Source organism: Felis catus, chromosome B1 (assembly GCF_018350175.1).
Source record: "Felis catus isolate Fca126 chromosome B1, F.catus_Fca126_mat1.0, whole genome shotgun sequence".
Taxonomy (NCBI): Eukaryota; Metazoa; Chordata; class Mammalia; order Carnivora; family Felidae; genus Felis; species Felis catus.
In genome coordinates this window covers 194318187-194338723 of record NC_058371.1, presented here as the reverse complement: position 1 = coordinate 194338723, position 20537 = coordinate 194318187, and the positions used below count along the sequence as shown (strand labels likewise).

At 45.0% G+C, this 20537-nt stretch overlaps 1 long non-coding RNA gene across 2 annotated transcripts; it reads left to right on the top strand.

The window, feature by feature from the left end:
- Window positions 1-2045: 2045 nt before the first annotated feature.
- Window positions 2046-19718, top strand: LOC109499266. 2 transcript variants are annotated; one of them, XR_002156536.3, is made up of 4 exons: window positions 2046-2127; window positions 4262-4466; window positions 11249-11624; window positions 19116-19718. It is a non-coding gene; the product is annotated as an uncharacterized LOC109499266 (long non-coding RNA). The 2 variants fall into 2 exon arrangements; XR_006597219.1 differs by lacking the exon at window positions 19116-19718 and adding an exon at window positions 11852-12062.
- Window positions 19719-20537: the final 819 nt, after the last annotated feature.

Genomic DNA, 20537 nt, shown 5'->3' with positions numbered 1-20537 from the left:
CCGCCATCATGCTCGGTCACAGCCCTGTGTTTTATTTTCTTCCTAGCACATTCTACCAATCACAATTTCTTCTTCGCTTGCTCATCTTTGTATTGTGGGGATCTCTCTATAAAAGGAAAGTTTTTTAGCCACCCCGTTCCCAGGATCTAGATAGTGGGTGCTGTTGAGGAATTATGAGGCACTATGAATCCTGCACCAAGGGGCAGGCTGAGGTTCGAAGTTCAGGGTAAATTATGCGAGGTTGCATAGCAAAACCTGCCTTTGGTATGCAGACAAAGTTGGCCTTTCTGGTTGTCCTTAAAGGACACTTTTTAAATTTTTTTCCATTAGAGATGGAATCTGGAAGGCTAGCCACGTTCTCACCTATGACCCCATTGTAACCCAAATTTTGAACAGGTCTCGTAAGGCTAAAAGGTTCTAAGCACATCCCTCTGTCTCTCCCTGTCCTCACAGAAAGAAGTCCATACGTCAGCACCTGCCTACAAACCTCCGTGCAACCCATCTGCCAGGAGGTCCATTCACAAAACCCTTTGCCTTGAAAGACTCCACACCCCCATTTGTGCTATATGGGCCCCCTCCCTGCCCCTTCTGCTCCTGAACCATCTGCCCAGAAGGCCCTTCAGCAGGACCTGGTCTTTCCTTTAAGGTACAACTTGAAACACCATTTCCACCAGGAAGTCCTCCCAAGTCCCTAAGAACAAACCAATGACTTCTTCCACTGTCCCCCCAGGCACTGGGGTGGGCAGCTCACTTTAGCTCACCTGACCTGGCATTAAAGTCAGCTGTTCTCAGGGCACCTGGGTGGCTCAGTCAGTTAAGCGTCCAACTCTCGGCTTCAGCTCAGGTCGTGATCTCCCGGTTTGGGAGATCGAGCCTCAGATCTGACTCTGTGCTGTTGGCCAGAAGCCTGTTTGCGATTCTCTATCTCTCCCTGCTCCTCTCCTGCTAGCGTGCCCTCTCCCTCTCTCTGTCTCTCTCTCAAAATAAATAAGTAAACATTTAAAAAAAAAAAAGTCAGCTGTTCCCATGTAAACATCCCCAGGAGAGTCTCGGAATGCAAAAACCCTATCTGAAGGGACAGTCTTCTCTTTATTCCCAGGGCTCACAGTTAAAATTGGCACATTCTTAGAACACCATTTGTTTTAACTTTTAGGTCAGGGAACACAGGCCAGACAATAAGAATATTCAAAAGCAATAAATAGCCCATGTTGTGAAAAAGAGTAAATGCTTTGGAATTCATTAAACTGACTTTCAATCTTCGCTCTGATACAATTCTGTAACCTCAGCTGTTCTCTTAACCTCTCTACACCTCAATTTCCTTGGCTCTAAAATGGGCCAATAAGACCTACTTTGCAGGAATGAGGCAGAGATTAAATGACAGAAATGTGACAGAAGCTGCTTAGAAGTTTATTTAATTTGAAAGACAGAGCCCGAGCAAACACAAGGGGGGAAGGGGCAGAGACAGAGAGATAGAATCTAAGGCAAGCTCTGCACTGTCAGCACAGAGCCCAACACAGGGCTCAAACTCACGAACCATTAGATCATGACATGAGCCGAAACCAAGAGTCAGTTGCTTAACAGGTTGGGCCACCCAGGCGCCCCTAGCTTCTTTTATTATATGAAAGAAAGAACAGATGAGTAAATGATCATCCATGGAACAATAATAATCTTGATGTTTACTGTTATATCACGTTCATAACTGGGCCACAGACAGGTTCAACTTTTGGCCTCTTTCCCCTAATCTCAGGTCCAATTTCAGTTTGTGTAGGATCACCGCCATTTAAAGGGATTGAATGGATCCGGAGGAAGAGTGGATGGCCTCAGCTGCCTTGCGCACAACCACTGCTCCCACAGATGCAGCCATGAAGCCTCTGAGCTTTCAGACCAAAAACGAATTCTTCTAAAATCCCAACCAGACAAACTTAACATGTCAAGATTTCTCCAACCTTTGAGGAAAACCAAACCTGGGACGGCAACTGTCCCACTTTTGGGGACATTCTGTTCCGGATTCTGATTCAGACTCTGTTCCAGATTCTGATCCTCTCTCCCACCAGAACCAGGTGAAAGTTCAAGGCAGACTAAAGAAAGAGCCCTGCCCCAAGCAGCATCCCTCAGCATCTCTGGGAGGTTAGCATGTATTTCTTCTGTTTATGTTGTCCGTTGACCTGTCCCTTGGTCCCTGCTCTTTCTGCCTTCAGTTGAGTCTGAGGGAATCGGGTCCTTTACAAACGAGAAACATGAAAAAATTGGAAGGCAATTAAATGACCCTGCGCTTGCCTAGTCCTTCTTATTACCAATCCAAGAGTCCGCCTGAGTTGCCATGGACATGAAGAGTTGCCACGGACATGAATTAAGTCAAAAGTACCTGCCAGATACACAGATAAACTTGACTATGTGGGTCCAGAACTCTCCTGAGTTGTGAAATTTGTGACATGTCACAATGCCTACTTTGAAAACAACATGCAATTCTAGCCTGATCTTCTTTGGACTTTCTCCCTGGGGGGGAGGGAAGCATTATCCTTCTGAAGCTCCTATAGATGCACCCCTTCTTAACCTTTAAAGGATCTTCGGCACTCTTATTTTCAGAGGCCTCCCTGCATACTTCATTACAATAAAATATATCCACAATATACCTATATTGATTCATCTAAGAAAATACTAAGGATTATAAAACTACTTCTGAATTTGTTTTAGTATAAATTATTGGCTTTTTTCCTTGTTGTTTAGTTATATATATATATATATATATATATAATGCATGAATGTACACATGCATATACACCCAGATATGCATACACACATATGTATACACACTATGTCTATAAGCATAAATATTTTATATGTGTATATTCATGTGTGTGCTGAATCACACTAGGTCAGCTGACATAATGTAAAGTTTTATAAATATTTAACTTAGCATTTATTTGTTTTTTTTATTTTTGAAGTTTTCTTTTTGCCCTTAGGAGCTGTTTTGTTTTGTTTTGTTTTATTTCTCAAATATCAGATATTTGTATTTAAGTCCATGAAAAACTCACAGGTCCAAGATTCCCTCCTCCAAGCATCCAACGAATGAACTGGGTCAGACCACAGTCCTTTCCCCCTGGTATGTTGGAGGAAAGTCCGTTTTCGTGGAGGTTCTCCGTTTGACTGTCAATCTCTCAGGACAGGGTTTTCTGTTATATTTGCAACATCTGTAGGTTCAGGGGGCCTCCGCAGAGTGGGAGGCTTTTGGACACTGTTGCAGAACTGAGATTCACCCATTTGAGATCCTTTCTCCATTCTCCATTTGAGATCCTTTCTAGTTTTCACCAGATGGGAAGCATCGCAAACCTTGCTACCTGTGTCTTTTTTTGTCTTTTTTCTCCTTCACCAAAAACTTCAACTCAAATGCCACTTCATGGTAGACTTAAAATATTCCTTTCAATAGGGCTGGAATGTGAAGGTTGATACAGAACTTCAAACTTGGAATGTTATTTTCTGGGGCTGTAGCTCAGCCATGAAATTTTGCTGCAGGCAGATTTCAACATGCTAGGTCTGAGCTGGAAGATGAATGTTTCATACCTTTATTTCACCTTAAAACCAGAAGCTTTTTTTAATATATTATTGTTTTGTACATAAAGCTGGGCAAAGATTGTTCTACAAGATTCTCTCTCAAAATTGGGTCCAATGGAGCAGTTTAGAATCTTTTTTTGTGGGAATAAAACAGACTTTGTTAAAGAACTATTACGTATTAGGCACTGGGCCGAATGCTTTTCATGTATGTTAGTGCCTTTTTAACCTTGTAACAACCTTGAGGAGGGTAGATAGCATTGTTCTCACTTTACAGATAAGGAAGCTGGAGTTGGGAAAGGTTAAAATCTTGACCAGAGTCAAACATCAAAGACTCATCAAAGCCTGCATTTGAAATCAATTCTTGCCACTCTACGATTATACAAAGCGCCTCAAGAGCTGATTGAAGAAAACAAGACATTAAAAGGAAATATATTCTGTATGTTGTACCTGCGGTTGTATCAGTTCTGAGAGAATTTTCCCATCAAGAAAATGAAGACAACGTAGGAGGCCCAGTAGAGGGTGACTCTAGTGTCTGCATTCATGCTGGAGAGATTAATTCTCCTGATTGTCATTGCAAACCCTTCTCAACTCTCCCTCCCTTTTTACTCTTACCCTTATTTCTAGATTTTTGTTTTAGTAATTCCTATGGTTTTTACAATAGCTTTGATTCCCAGTACTTTTTCCTTCCTCTGTCTTATGTCTTTTTTAGATGTCAATGTTAGATCAGTCTCCCTACGAAGAGGACACTACCCAGATGGAACAGGGAAGTGGAAGTCTTGCTATCCCAGCCTGAAAGTGCTGAGGGCAGATGCCTGTATCCCTCAGACCCTTCAGAGATGCCTCAGCTACAGAGATACCACCTCAATCAAGTCTGCACCCCTTCCCGGGAGCCCCACATTCAGTGACCGATTAAGGTGAGATCACGAAACGTCCAAGCCATATTGGCCTAATTCGGAACAACTCTGAAGAGTCATTCTAGCTCCAGAGCTCTTTTGAGGGGTGGGATGAGGGTGTCACATAGCACAGGTCAACTTGTCCCCATGCCCAGTCCTGCTCCCTTCCTCTCTCTCCTCCAAGTGTTCCTCCCAGGAGAACTCTTCAATAATCACGGTGTATTGAACTGCCCTTCAGAGTCAGCATCCCAGAGAGCCCAGCCTGCGATGCCTTAGCAGGGGAGAGGGGAGAAGGGAGAACTGAAGTAAGAAGGATCACTCATTCTCATGAACTGCATGTTTTCTCCTTCCAGAACTCCCAGAAACCCCACTGCTGCCACTATTTTTAGTGTTAGACCACATCTTCTCTAACCATTCATCAGTCAAAAGACATTTGGGCTCTTTCCATAGCTTGACTATTGTTGATAATGCTGTTACAAACATCGGGGTGCATGTGCTCCTTCGAATCTATATGTTTGTATCCATTTCTGATTACCACTCATAAAATTATTTAGCCAGGTGTGGCAGAAAGAGGAGTATCTGTTGGGACCCAGACTGGATCATTCTCCCATTTTGCCCTGACCAAGTTCTGTGCCCTTCTGTATCCTCATGCTTCCATGTCCCTCTACCCTGTGATGTCCTTTCCTTGTTTCAAGGCCCATCCTCCCAGTTTAGTTCCAATGTTAGTTTATGAGTCATCGGAAACAACTGCGTTAGATAACGTGGTCTGTGCAGTGTTGGACAAACCTCTGAGAATGGCGGTTCCGTTTGCATGGTTTTGCAGCCCACTGAATGCATTTGTCTCTTTGATTTGAGCATTTCGTGTTCCGAGTGCTATCTCTGCGCTGCATGCCACACCTTTGACTTCTACACACACACACAAGTTGAAGCGACTCACTGCTGGAGGCCTGAGCTCATGACGAGTCCTCTATAGACAGAGACAGATGGCATGACACTTTCTTGAGTTTCAACACTTGCATCCCCTGGCTGTTTAGCTGGGGATTAGCTTAGTCTGGGGACTGACATTTAGGAACTCACACTCATGATTGTGCAGGTTATGCTGGTTTGTTTTTTCCCACTGATCATCCCAAAGCACATTGACTCTGTTTTGCTTTCCTAATTTCTCAGCATGAATCTTCTGTTCTTCAGACACTAGGACTCCTGGTATGCATTGACCCGTGCTTTTCTATTCAATTTAAATGTGATCCTACAGGGGTTCTTAAGAGGACTCAATAGACAGCTGCCCTCTTCCTTAAGTTCCAAATTAATGGATAAATAGAACAAAGGAGGCAGGCAGAGGGGGCCAAGGTTTGATCATTATTAAGTTAGTATTAGAGAATTGGGCTTATATCCACAGTCATTTGAACCTCCTAACACTGAGTCCCAGAACCAGTCAGCATTATCCATGTATCTCTGGGCCAGGGCCAACCTGAATCTGGAGGAGCTGAGTCACACACATGTGCTCCAATGAGCCCCTAAGAAGAGAAGCTTCTGGGCACAACCAGATTCTCCCTCTAAACACTACAATGAGGGGTTACTCCTCGGCTCTGGGGGAGAAGGTCAGGTGTGATACAGCAATCCATGTTTCTCCACATCAATTAAAAACACCAAGAACAGCTAACACTTGTATCTAATAACTGACCCTAGATGTATCCTATGTGACAGGCACTATTCTAAGCCCATTACGTATTTTAGCTCACTTAATCCTCGTAATAATCCTGTCAGTTAGGGATTATTTCTAACCTCCACTTCAAAAGATGAGAAAACTGAGGTGCAGAGGCTAATAAGCTTGCCTGGGGTCACTCTGACAGTAAGAGGTAGAGCCAGGATTTGAACCTGAGAAGTCAGATTCCACAACCAAGACTCCGAACCGCTGAGCTGTGGTGGGTTCAAGATCCACTAGGCATGCAAATTTGCTCTTTCCTAACCCTTCCCTTCTCTACAGTCCAACTCTGCCCACCTTCAAGGAAAGGTACGAGCCCGCATGCCTCCAAAAGTCTTCCCAATAAAGCAGCTCCTGAGGGTCTCCATTAGGTTTGCAGGACTTTGGCGCCCCATGAACAGCCTTCATCTTTAAGCCCATTCCTCACAGCCCGAACACTGTAGACTTTGTTCAAGTGTGGATGAAGCCAGGGATACAGGGGTGAAGCCGAGAGATAAGGTTGATTTGTTCTGATCTGTCATTAGATAACAGGTGAATGAAATGATATAGAGAAAAAAAACAGCAAGGAAGTACAGTCTGGTTTGTATCTTGCAACTTAATTGTGTGCTCGATATTCTACCACTTTGTGGCATTTGTATGAGTGCTGGCTGTCTGCTGGGCACTGTTCTTCGACCTGGGGAGAGAGAGTTGAAAACAAAACACACAAGCAAGCAAGCAAAACCTCCCTGCTCTCAGGGACCTTACTGTTGGGTCAGGAGGCCAGTTGAATTCTGCAATCACATAAGCGTGCTACAGCACGCTGGACTAAGTATTGGGAAGAAAACAAAGAAGAGGTGAAACCACCATGTCTGGGGCACGAGATGTCAAGAAGACTCTCCCCGGGAGCCATTTAGCGTACAAGTTGAAGGATGAGAGGCCACCCATGGTTTGAGTAGAGCAGGGGGCACGTTCCAGGCAGAGGGGACAGGGGGGCACAGAGATTGGGGAACAGCAGAGAGTGGAAGTGGCAGGCAGCTCTGGTGGCCAGTGCCCAGTGGAGGTAGAATTAAATGAGGCTAGAAAATCATGGAGACCATATGAGGGAGCTTGGGGTTTATTCTAAAAGCAACGAGAGGTTTTGCTTCATGTGTAATTCATTCACTGACTCATCCACTCAATAGATATGTTTGCAAAATCTGAAAGGTGCCAGACTCTGTGCTGTGGACATTACAAAGCTGAGTAAGACAGAACCCTTCTCTCCCTCTCAATTTGTCAGTTGGGGGAAATAGATAAGGAATGATTAAAATACATTTTATTTTGTATTTTACATAAGACCTCAAGAACACAAAATGGAATTTTAACCACATGCACTAAAGGAAATATCATGAAGGGATATTTCAGGGAACCAACCAGGCTGTGCCCAGGAGAGGGAAGGGCATATGCCCCAAAGAGCCCTGTGGGTCAGGAATCTCAGTTATGAGTAGGTGCAGAAAACAGCCATGGATGACCTTCGGGTGAATGGGAACAAGAAGGAAAAGGCCATGGCATGCCATTCTGACGTGTCCAGACTTCATCTCCTCGCATTAGCCTGTTTGGGCTGGTACAACAAAATACCACAGGCTCGGTGGCTTAAACAATAGTTTATTTTCTTACGGTTCTGGGGCCATGAGTCCCAGGTTAACGTCTGGTGAGAGCTCTTCTCCTGGCTTACAGACAGCCGTCTTCTCACTGTGTCCTCACACTGTAGAGAGGGGGCTTCTTAGAGAAGGTGTCTTCCTGGAAGGCCAATAATCCTACTGGAACACGACCCCACCCATATGACCTCATTTAACCTAAGAACCTCTTTTCATTGATTTTTATTTTTTTAATGTTTATTTATTTTTGAGAGAGAGACAGAGTACAAATGGGGGAGGGGCGGAGAGAGAAGAAGACATGGAATCCAAAGCAGACTCCAGGCTCTGAGCTGTCAGCACAGAGCCTGACACGGAGCTCAAACTCACGAACCTTGAGATCATGACCTGATCCAAAGTCGATGCTTAAGTGACTGAGCCAGCCAGGCACCCTGACCTAAGTACCTCTTTAGAGGCCCTACCTCCAAATACAATCACATTGGGGGTTGGGGCTTCAACACATGCATCTGTGGTAGGTGGGAGAGGGGGGCACAATCCAATCCACAGTGCTCCTGATGTGCAAAGAGCCACTGAAAGATTTTAAGCGAGAAAATAATACGATCAAACTATTAATTTAGAAAAGTCGCAGTGGTCACTGGGTTGAAACTGGATCAGAGCAAGGATAAGATTTGGGACAGGGAGAGAAATTGTGGCGCTATTTCTCATCTTCTAGGAAAAAAAATGAGGAGGACATAGGGATGGAGAGGGGAGGCTAAGTTGCAAAATGGCTAAGGAGGTGTCCTCAGCAGGAAGCGGCGACTCCCAGGTTCCTGGCTGCAGTGATGGGACAAAAGTGGTGGCCCTCACTGAGATTAGTCGCACCGGAGAAGCAGCTCTGGGGACAGAGGTGAGTAGGAAAGGAGTTCAGGCCTAGGAATATTGACTCGGGAGCAAAGGTGTATATGCACAACATTGTAAGCATCCATTCTGATGTCAACATCATTATTGAGTATATATATATATTTTTTAATGGGGATTTTGTTGGTCAATTGAGAAGTAAACTTGAAATTCATAAGGGATAGAGACTTTGCATTTCTACAAAGAATATCTCAGTCCTTAGTCCGGATCCTGATTCTTGGTTCAGCATGGCCTGGCCTCTTCCTATCGAATTTCCACTCATGAAAAGTTGAAGCTTTTACTATAGGGCACTGCATTAACACTAATTGTATTTCTTTCTAAAGAGCATTCGGTGGTTCGGTTTGGAGAAACAAAACTGCAGTCAGCCTGGGTACATGTGCCTTTGGAAAAGATATTAGTCACCATTTACTGAGTTCCCAGCACTGGACACTTCCCTTCAGTTAGACATACGTCCGCAGAACAACTCTGTCATTAGTTAACATATGAACTCCAAGATAACCAGCAGGATTATGAGCATCTTAATCAGACAGCCTGGATATGGCATTTTATAGATGAGAAATCTGAGACTCTGAGGAATTAACTAACCCGCCCAGATCACAGAGCTGGAATAATGGAGTCAGGTTTCGAAACCACATGGCTTGGTTCAAAACCCATGCTCTTCCCCTTTCCCAAAGGAACCGCACCAGTAGAATTTTCACTCTCTTGTTTTATAAGATATTTGTTACCACTTTCCCAGTTTGGACTGTGTTTTCCTGTGCTTGGATGGGGCCCTGGGACAGGGCCACCTTTACATGCTCCACTCCCCCAGTTCTTGCCCTTCCCCCCACCCATGCACTACCAAGCATATTGGTTTCCTATGGCTGCCATAACAAATTACCGCAAACTTAGGGGCTTTAAGCAGCACACATTTATGATCCAAGGTTCTGCAGGCTAGAGGCCCAGAACCTGTCTCATTGGCTAACATCAAGGAGTCAGCAGGGCTGCCGTTCTGTCTGGAGGGTCTAAGGGAGAATCTGCCTCCTCGCTGTCAGCTCCCCCTGCCTCCCCTCGGGGTTCCTCCATCTTCAAAGCCAGCAAATCAGGTTGAGTGCTTCTCACAGGGTCAGTTTCCTCCACTTTTAAGGACGCTTGTGATTATCCTGGGCACCTGTGGCTAATGCAGCCTACTCTCTCTCTCACTTAAAGCCCACCCGATTAGCATGCTTGGTTCTACCTGCAACCTTAATGGTATTTTGTCCTGTAAGCTAACATATGCACAGGTTCTGGCGTGGACATCTCCCAGAGTTTTTGTGCAGACCACACCAACTACCTCCAGGTTCTCTGTCGGCTGAGGCTGTGTCTGAGGATAGGGACCGTGGAGATGGTTCTGATTGACTTATTAGGAAAAAAAAGGGGGGGAGGGGGAGAAGGGCTACCTAAGGCATATAGGATGGGCATTGTAGACAGGAGGGGAGGATTACCCTTAAGAAGATATCACGGAATTCCTGAGACCAACCAGGCTTCTTCAGAGTCTCTCCCCAGCCCTATCAAGCCAGTTTGGGTCCTCCTTCCCAGAAACCCCTGTTGGGTTTCTGAATGTGATTTGGCGAAGGTGCCTGCCTGCCACAAAGAAGAGCATAGACTTACTGCTGGATGAAGAAGTGTCTCTCACATCCCATCAAATGCCTCGAGGGAATGATGGACGGATGAAGAGATTTCAGGCTGTCATCACAACCCCTCTCCACCCGTGTTGCTCCTTCCCACTCTCCAACACCCACATTGTCCACCCAGAAATCTCCCCTAACATGTTTGTCACCAGAATCTGATTCGGGGTCACTGTGAGCACACGTGCACACACAAGCTCAGACACCCCAGGCTGTTCCTGTATGGAATCTTTCTTCCATTACAGGTTCCCCCTGTTTCCTTTTAACCCAATTTCACTCAGCCATGTGTGCTGTGGAGGGAGAAATGTGATTGCACTCACGCTGACTTACTGAATTGAGCCTCTGCCCACACCCCTCTGTCTAATCTTTAACCTCCCTGGGCCTCAGTTTCCTCATCCGGAGAGTAGAAATAATAATACCCAATTCACACATTTCTAATACATAGTAAATGAAATTCTATATATGGAATTGTTTAACCCAGCACCCGACACATATTTGGTGTCAGTATCTCAATGTCTTTAGCTTCTGTTCTCATCCCCTACAAGATTCATGAGATGATAATACTTAGAGGAATAACTCAATAGCAGCAAACACTGATTATGTGTTTCTATGTGACAGGCACCACCCCACATGCTTGACATGAATTATCACATGTATGTAAGCTTATATGTGTTGCACAACCATCTGACAAGGTATGAGCCTATTATACTAAAACCCAGAGAGGCTGAGTAACTTCTCCAAGGTCACAGGTGAAGGAAGGTGGAGGGGGATTTTAAACCCAGATGGATCAAACAATGAGGACGGCATTCTTAGGAAGAGCCTGGTTTACAAATATGACAAAGGAAAAAAAGACTTTAAAAAACCTTTCAAACTTTCCATGCCTTTTCTGGCCTTCTGTGTATAATTAGCACTCCAACTTCTGGCCACCAACCAGATTTTTTCTTCCCCAAGGTTTTCTACCACCTGGATTCCACAGCCCAGGAAAAGAGGAAGCATGCTGGCCTGAGTAATCTGGATGGTCCCTGAGCCTTCTCCCATCAAAAGGCTGGCTTTCCAGGAAGCAATTAACACCTAATTCACAATTGCTGGTATCTCTGTATCTGTTCTCCAGACCTGCTGACAGTTCTTCAGCATTTTATTGTACATATCTTCTTTGGAGGCCTTCCCGGGTCTATAGTCTGCTGGAAAGAGCAGTTCTGGGCTAACAGGCAGGGAAGACAACCCCTCAGAAGTCCTGTCTAAACTCACTCTGGCAGAAGCCAAGGAAGCATCTTCAACCTGGGAAGGAAAGTGTATAACTGATTAGAACCCAAGATTGGCAGAGCAGGTGAGTGAGCCCCAATAACCTTGAGCACCAATATAGACTTTGGTTTGGCTGCATATTAGAATAATCTATGAAGGTTTAAAAAAAAATACTAGCGTTTGGGTCCCAACTCAGAAAACTGAATCAGCATCCCTGAGGGTGGGCCCAGCCATCAGCAGTTTTTGAAATCTCCCCAGGTGATTAGTGTGTTGCTAGAGTTAAAAGCCAATGTCCTACTGCCTCTTTCACAGATGAAGAAACTGAGGCCCAGGGGAGTCATCCTTGCCTCAAAGTGACAATTGCCACCATTTGAATTGTAGCTGCTGCTCACTAATGTGTAACCAACCTCAGGAAGCAATATATGATGGAAAAAAATAAAGTTAAATATGAAAATTAGAGAAACCAAAGTACCCTCTATAAGAAGATGCATTTGCAAATAAAAGTACTCTAGAAAGCCCTGCATTTAATTTTTTTTAATGTTTATTTATTTTTGAGAGAGAGAGACACACAGAACATGAGCAGGGGAGGAACAGAGAGAGAGGGAGACACAGAATCTGAAGCAGGCTTCTTGTGAAGGTGGAGACGGAGATTGGAGTGATCCATCTAGAAAGCAAAGAATACCAAAGACTGGTGGCCACCACCAGAAGCCAGGATAAAGCCAGGAAGGAATCTTCCCTAGAGCATTTGGAGGAAGAATGGTCCTGCTGACACCTTGATTTGGATGCCTAACTTTCAGAATTAAGAGAATTAGAATGAAAAAAAGAAATTTCTGTTGTCCTGAGCCACCCGGTGTGTGGTACTTTGTTATGGGCAGCCCTAGTGAGCCAACATGGCCATTGACTCAACAGCATTCCTGAATTAATCTTTGAAAGTGACTTCTGGAGACAAAATGTTGGGGTTCACAAGACACCCCCCTTCTTACGAGCTGTGCAACCTTGGACAAATTGTGTAAATTCTCTAAGCCTCAGTTTAGCTACCTGTAAAATGAGAACAAAATAGCACCTACCTCACAGAGTTGTTGTGAGGATTAATTGAGTTAATATATCTGAAGTGCTTAGCATAGTAGTTGTTCTATAATAAGTGTTTAATAAATGGTAACTAATATTGTATTGGTGACATCCCAGATCTCCAATACAATAGTTGCCTGGTAATACCTGTCAATGCCTTGTGGCATTTCTGTAATAGTTAGCCAGGGCCTCTGGACCACATGAAGTGTGATTTCACTTTCTAAGGGTCACGTTTTATCCCATCACTAGATAGGAAGCTCTTTGCTGCTAGTGCCTCACCCAGGTCCCCTTGGCCCACCCTCGAAGCCACCTGTAGACAGCACACACTGAGGGGTCATATGTCTCTTTGCCTGAGGGTGTTCTCTAGCCACAGAGCATGCCCAACACTCCTGAGGTGGGTTAGATGGACTTAGGGTTGACCAGAGGGAACCAAATCACACTGAGGGAAGGGATTTGTCAGATAAACAGGTCAGCTCTTTTGCTCCTCAGTAGGACAGATGGAAAAACATGTATTTCCAGTGACTCTCCAATGTGACTGAGCTTCAGTTGTCCAGAGGAGGGACCTTCTAGATCAGGGGTCCTCAAACCATGGCTTATAGCCCCAATTCAACCAGTACCTATTTACATAAATATTTATTGTAACACATGTATCTGTATGTCCTTTTATCTATATGTCATCTATGACTGCCTTCAGGCTACAAGAGCAGAGCTGAGGAGCTGCAACAGAGATTGTATGGTCCACCAAGCCTAAAACACTATCTGGTCCTTTACAGAAGTGTGCTGACCCCTGCTAAGATTCATTGGTTTCCTTTCCTTCCCTGACTCACTTCCCCACTTATTTGCATTGCTTATGGAGCTCACCTCCCAAGTAAGCTGTGCCCAAATCCTTGTGCTGTGGTTGGCTTTTGGAATAACCCAAACCAGGACCTCTGTTAAAATAACTTCCCCGTCTCAACACTCAACTCCGTGCCGGCATAGAGCTCTCAAAATGTTGTTGTATAGATAGATGGATGTTGTATAGATAAATGGATGGAAAATATTAAGAGGCTGCAAGGTCACCAAATTAAAGAAGCCTGTGAAAGGGGGGAACTATTTGCCAGGGGCCCCTTCCCTGCTCAATTACCACCCTTGGCTTCTGAAACCCCAAGATCTTTACATCATAAGCAAACTTCACCCTTGCAGGCACATTCTCTGAAAGGATAAATACTCCTCCCAAGATTAGGCATGTCGTGCACAGACCCTAAGTCTGGACCTCAGCACAGGTGCTTTGATAAATTCATTGCCTAAGCAAATGACGATGACTGGAAGTAAAGTGGGGAGGGTACAGAAAGAAGAAAAGCCAAGAGACGTCACATGCTCAGCCCTCCCTATGTCTGGCATTGATGTCTTATCAGTTCCCTTAGTAGATAAAAATATTTTTGAACACTTGCCAAAAGGAATGTCACATGACCAGGATTTGAGGGCAGATATGCTCTTTCCTTCATACTCGAGCCCCTTCAAATGTTTCTTAAGTGTCTTCCTCTGTGCCACTACACTCAGCGTCTTCTCATACTTAGCCAGTGTGAAGGCTTTGTTGCTTCCATTTGGTGTAGAGGGATCCTGCCTCCCAAGTTTGGGGGATGGTATATCACCTCATATCCAAGTGGTGGAGAGTCACTTCTGTGCTGGGAACTGTGTAAGGCACTATGGTGCCATGAGGACATACTCACATACCTCCTGAAGCTAAAGCTGCTACACCTGAAGTCCCCCTCATTGACACTGAAGACACACCCCTCACAGGCTGCCTCTCCACTATGACAGAGCCCTGTGTGGACTCTATGCCTGACCCCTTTCTGGAGACATGGGTTCTGAGACTCCTTTCCGGACCAGCTTAGGTGCAGGACTTCCCTGCGACTTGGTCAACCCTCCCTTAGACTAAACAGTAGTCTTGGATGCTTCCATACAACCTCCTCGCCCCTTCCCCTTTATACCTGAGGCTCTCCCAGCCTTCCCAAACTCCCTCCCTATTTCCTTTCTCACGGGAATTTCTCCCAATAAAATCTTTGCATGTTTAATCTCGTCCTGGTGTCTGCATCATGAAGGACCTGAACCAACTGGGTTGGCTCATTTAAGTCTCATGATTTCTATCTCTAGTTTTTATTAAGTCCTGAGAAATTAACTAGCCCACAGTCAGGTGGTCAACCAGGAAAGGCTTTGTGCTTAACCTCAGTTTCTCCCAACTCAAACACGTCACAGTCTACACCATTCACCTTCCAAATGGACAGTCTCCTTCCTGCCCAGAAATCTTCATGGAGATTGGTAGAAGGCATCAGGCACTTCCTGCATTACTCGTGATAAACACAGAAGATAACAATAAAATACACAGAGCCTTGAAATAATGGACAATGAGGGTAAAAAGACAAGATGAGAGGTTTACCATGTATTGGGCAGGATTCTGTGATGGAAGGAAAGAAGACAACCAACACACCCACTAATGCAAATGACACAGTGACTGAAATGCTCAAAACTATTTTGGGGATTCTGTTTAACAAGAAACTGTAAAAAAATATCTGTACATTTGATGGAAAAGAAAACCTTAAAACACCATTTTTAAAAAGCAAGAGAGGGAAAAGTAAAGTTGGATTCAGATCCTGGTGATGAATTTAGGATTTTTGTAAACCTGGTAACTTTGTCCTAAACTTCATAAACAGGCGAAATAATAGGCAAGTGGCAAGACTGGATGATAAAATACAGAAAGCCTCTGTGGAGCTTTCCTGTCTCATCCCCTAAGGCCCCTGGAAGCAGCAATGGAAAGGTTAATACACGGCAAAACTAATCTCTAGGAAACTCTCCAGCATCTTGACCAGAACCTACTCTGATTGGTCCAGCATCACCATAAATAGGAAATTGTCTATCAGATCATCTTCTACAGAGAACCTTCCTGACCCCCTAAATGGCATCAGCTGCCCCTCTCTCTGTTCCCTGCCATAACTCCTCTGTTAATTTCCATCACAGTCTATGCCAACCTGTACTGGCTACACACTAAGAGCACACACGCATACATATGCGCGTGCACACACACACACACACATGCGCGTGCGCGCACACACACACACACACATATGTGGCAGGAATTATATCTATGGTTCCCTTGCCCCATGTTTGGCACATCGTAGGAGCTCCATTTAGCCTAGCTGAATGGTTAAATGTGTAGGTGGAAGGAAGACCTGATGTATCACTGGAAATGGCACTTTTTGTTTGTTTGTATCCTGACCAGTATAACCAAAGCATTTTCTGAAGTGGTTATTATACATCTGGATGCATCTTTCCCACGTAGTTAAATATAAAACTCTTGTCAATACACCTCGTTTATGGCTGTACCCATACTAGTTTTGAATCTTAGAGCCAATGACTTAACCCATCCAAATATCACAGAGGCCATGGTATAATTCAGACTTTACAAGACAGCTCACATGCGTGTCCACTAACAAAGTCACAATGCAGCCACAAAAGACAGGCCATAGCTAAAATGCCACTACACTGGTTTGGGAGCATTTGCTGAGTGCCTGCCATGTGCCAGAGACTTTTTCACTTAATCACATTACCTTATCCTCATAACGATGCTATGAGGTAGTTATCATTATCCCCATTTTACAGGTGAGTAAATGGGAGCTTGATAAATCTTACCCAAAGATAAACAGATAAGCATGACCAGGATCCCGATCTAGGACTGCCAAACTCAGTTGAATGCCTTTCCACCTAAACCCTAAACCAGGTCTTCTGACCCAAGGCCAAAGTCTGGTCTTCTCTGTGACAAGCCTGTGGCCAGGGAACTCAAACTCTCCTGAATATTCCCTGAGGGGTGTAGAGTTGCAGTTCTGAGTGTGCAGAAAGAATAGAAGAGCGCAGGATGATTCTAGGAGATACCACCCAAACACACTGGACTGGAGACTAGCTGCTCTCATTTGCTTGATGTCCAAGAAATGCCCCCAACACCTTTTGCCTACAGCCCAGAGGCATGCAGAGTTCAGAGATGCGAGAGCACATACTCCCTGAAGACCGGGACCATGCCTTGCATCCCTCTGTCATAAACACCAGGCTCAAAAATTGTACATGGACTTCAAACAAACTATATTTTAAAGCCAGTGCTTTTCAATGTAAGTGCATTTTTCTAAGCAACAAGGAAATGGGAGGAGGGAAAAGAACAAAAACTATGAAAATTGGAGAGGGTCCAAAGTGAGTATGAAGAGATTTATTTAAGAGAGAAAAATGAAAGGAGCCAAAATGCATGACTTGGCTAGCAGACAAAACATAAAGAGTGTAAGAGCCTAGAGATATTGGAAAGGCACAAACAAGAGGAGCACCATTTCATATTTTGTATTCAAGCACAATAAGCATAGCGTTCTATTAGTTTCAGGTGTACAATCATATGGTTTTTAATGTTGTGGACAGTTGGGAGTAACCAGGGTAAATGGTCTGGGATAGGAAATGGACTAGCCGGCAGGGTCCAGAAACAGAGAAGTGGTTTGCAATGGCAAATTTAGAATCCCAAGCTTCCCGATTTAATTCTCAACATGATCTTGGCAAGCCAATGCACTCATTCATTCATCCATCTAACAGTATTCATTGAGCAGCTGCTATGTACCCAGAGCTCTGCACATAGCGGCCTGGCTACCTGCCCAGTGAAGCTCGCCATCTTCCAGAGAAGAGACACATTAAGATTTAGCGGTGGTAGAGAGTGGAGAGTTTCACTGTGAGAGCTGTAGGAGCACATACAGGGGTTTACAAGACACGGAGGTCTCCCTGGGGAAGAGATGGTTAAACTGAGACTACAAGAATGAGGAGACGTTTGTCAGTGCAGATAGAGGTAGAAAGGATTCCAGAAAGAAGGAAATGCATGTGAGTGGCTCCTGGGTGGCTCAGTTGGTTGAACATCTGACTTCGGCTCAGGTCATGATCTCACAGTTCATGAGTTTGAGCTCCGTGTTGGGCTCTGTGCTGACAGCTTGCAGCCTGGAGCCTGCTTCGGATTCTGCGTCTCCCTCTCTCTCTGCTCCTCCCCTGCTCAGGCTCTCTCTCTCTCCTTCAAAAATAAATAAAAACATTAAAATTTTTTTAAAGAAGGAGATGCATGTGAGAAAGTGCTACAGATGGCATGTTTATATCCTCTCCAAATGCATATATTGAAGCCCTAACCCCCAACGTGGTGGTATTTGCAGGTGAACCTTTGGGATGTAATTAGAATTGGATGAGGTCATGAGTATGGGGCCTCCGTGATCTGCATAGGAAGAGGAAGAGACCAGAGCTCTCTTTCTCTTGCTACCATGTGAGGACACAGTCAGAAGGTGGCCATCTGACAGCCAGGAAGAGGGCTCTCACCAGCATCCAACCATGCTGATACCCTGATCTTAGACTTCCAGCCTCCAGAACTAAAAGAAGATCAATCTCTGTTGTTTAAGCCACCTGGTCTGTGACATTTTGTTGCAGTACCCGAGCTGGCTGAGACAGAAAGGAAGGAGGTGAGAGAGAGAGAGAGAGAGAGAGAGAGAGAGAGAGAGAGTTGCTGCTAGAGAATTGAAAGGTTAGCATGGAGGGGGGTGGTAGGAGGGGCTGGTGGGGTGGGATTCAAGAGAGGGGCAGGCAAGGGCCAGGACTAGCCTTTTATGCAAGGCATCTTAAGACCAAAAGGGAGCTGGTAAAGGGTGATGAGCCAGGTTGCTGTAGGATCAGATGGATATTCTAGAAAGTTCTTTGGGGCAGAAATGTGAAGAAAAGATTGGATCAGCGTGAATGGATCCAGGAAGAACAGACTAGAAGCTGTTCACTAGTCCATGAAAAATAATTTAAAACCTTCCCTGTGACAGTGACACATGAGCTGAGTGCCAACAGATGAGTAGAAAATTGTGAAGGGAAATCCTGGCAGCCGCAGAGCCCAGGCAAGGCAGGAATGCATAAGGGACAGAGACCATCAGAACAGCAAGAACCTCTTGTGGCTGCAGAGTGGCATGAGTGAGCAGGAGTGACAGGCCAAGACATGAAACGCCTTGTGCATTAAACCAGGGGGTAGAGACTTTCCACTATAAGCCAGGAGGAAGGAGCAGAAATTTGAGACCAGAAATACCAGGGTTCAAATTACAGCTGTGCCACAGCCTGTGTGCTCATGACCAATTGACTAATGACTGGGCCTCAGCTTCCTCACCTATAAAATGGGAACTCTGTATTGAGCAAAAAGTTAGGTGCTCAGGGACACCTGAAGACATGATTGCGCTTCTAAGGGGTCTAGAGGACACATATAAGCAGGGGACCACATTCTGGGTATTCTCTGGACATCACATGAACATACTTCTGCTTATCTTCTCCAGAGAGCCCAGAGCGGTTAATCTTGGACCTATCCAAAGGGGTTGGGTAGCCAAAGCCTCCAAAGGCTCATTTCATGTTAAAATGTAGTTTTTCTTAGGACACAGAGTTAAGCAATGTGAAAGCTCTATGGGGTCTCTGATTCTCTGTCCAATGTCTTCTTGAACTCAAGGTGCTTCAAGGTAGCTACCTGGAAACAACAGGTCTCTTCATACTCAAGTACCATCCTATACCCTGACCAACACATGTCATGACCTACATGAGAATGTCAGCAAGGAGACTGGTGACGATTGGGTGCGCCCTTTCAGCACTAAGTTCCTCTTCCCCCTCTCCCGGGCCTCCTGCAGACAGTGCTCTTACTTGACCCAACAAGCTCCAACCAGGCTGGGGCCGCTGTGACCCAGGAAAATGTACCGTCTATCCTTGGCCTCCAGCAGGTGTGAGATGGATCCCAGACGAATCCAGGGTGCCTACCCCCTGGACCACCCCACTTCTTCACTGCATGTCCTACAGCCTGTGGCCAGATGATTTACTGGCCTGCCAGGGAGGGCCTATGGCGAAGAGGTAACCTTGGAATTCTAACCATTGTGAGTGATCAAAGCCCATTCCACTGAGCAGGTGTGTGATCACCCCGCACCCCCCACCAAGTTACTTTCTCTGTGTCTGGTTTCCTCATCTGCAACATGGGGATAATAATCCACCTCATGGGGTGCCTGTGAGGGTCGCACGAATTAACATGTGTAAAGTATTTAATAAATGTCGACTATCTCTATGATGACAATGGTGATGATGATGGTGAGTTTGGGGCCACTAAAGGTTGAGGAAGCCTGATTCTCCTTCTTTGGAAGAAAGGTTAGTAGGTTGTACAGGGGCCCCCTGCCTCACCGTGTTTCACTAGTGTTCACACACTGGAATATCCGGCCTGGGACCCCAACTATTTAAAGTCAAGCTAGTGCAAAAGGCAAATCTCTACAAGACAGTCATCCATGGTAAGTTTCCCTGACCTTCTGGGAAGTCAAAACATCCAAGCAGAAAGAATGAACCCACGCTGATGTCCTGATCTTAGAGGAAGGACATCTAAGGCCAGAGAGGGACAACTAGCCAGAGAGGGCTAATTGTCAGGACTCTTGACAATTAGCCTCATGGCCACACAAATCTGTCATGAAGGGACCCACAAAATTACCAGAATTCACTGAAGACCTACAATGCACCAGGCCCAGTAAGGTAAGAGGGTTTGACATTCACGATTTCATCACATCCTTACAACGAAACTGAAAGTGGATGCCATTATCCCCGTTTTTGTGTAAGGAAATAACAACCAAAGTCATAAACCCATACAAATGTGCACTACGGGCAAGTCCTCTTCTAGTGTGTATGTGTGTGTGTGTGTGTGTGTGTACTCATTTGCTCATTGGATGCTCATAACACCTTGAAGAGGCACAATATTGTTCCCTTTCCACATAAAGACACCGAGGCACAGAACATTAAGTAGTGTGCTCGTATAACAGAGTCTGTGAGTGACAGATTTCAAAAGCGAATCCTGGAAGCTGGAGAAATGAGAGATCATTTCTCAACCGAAGGGGGACATAGTCCT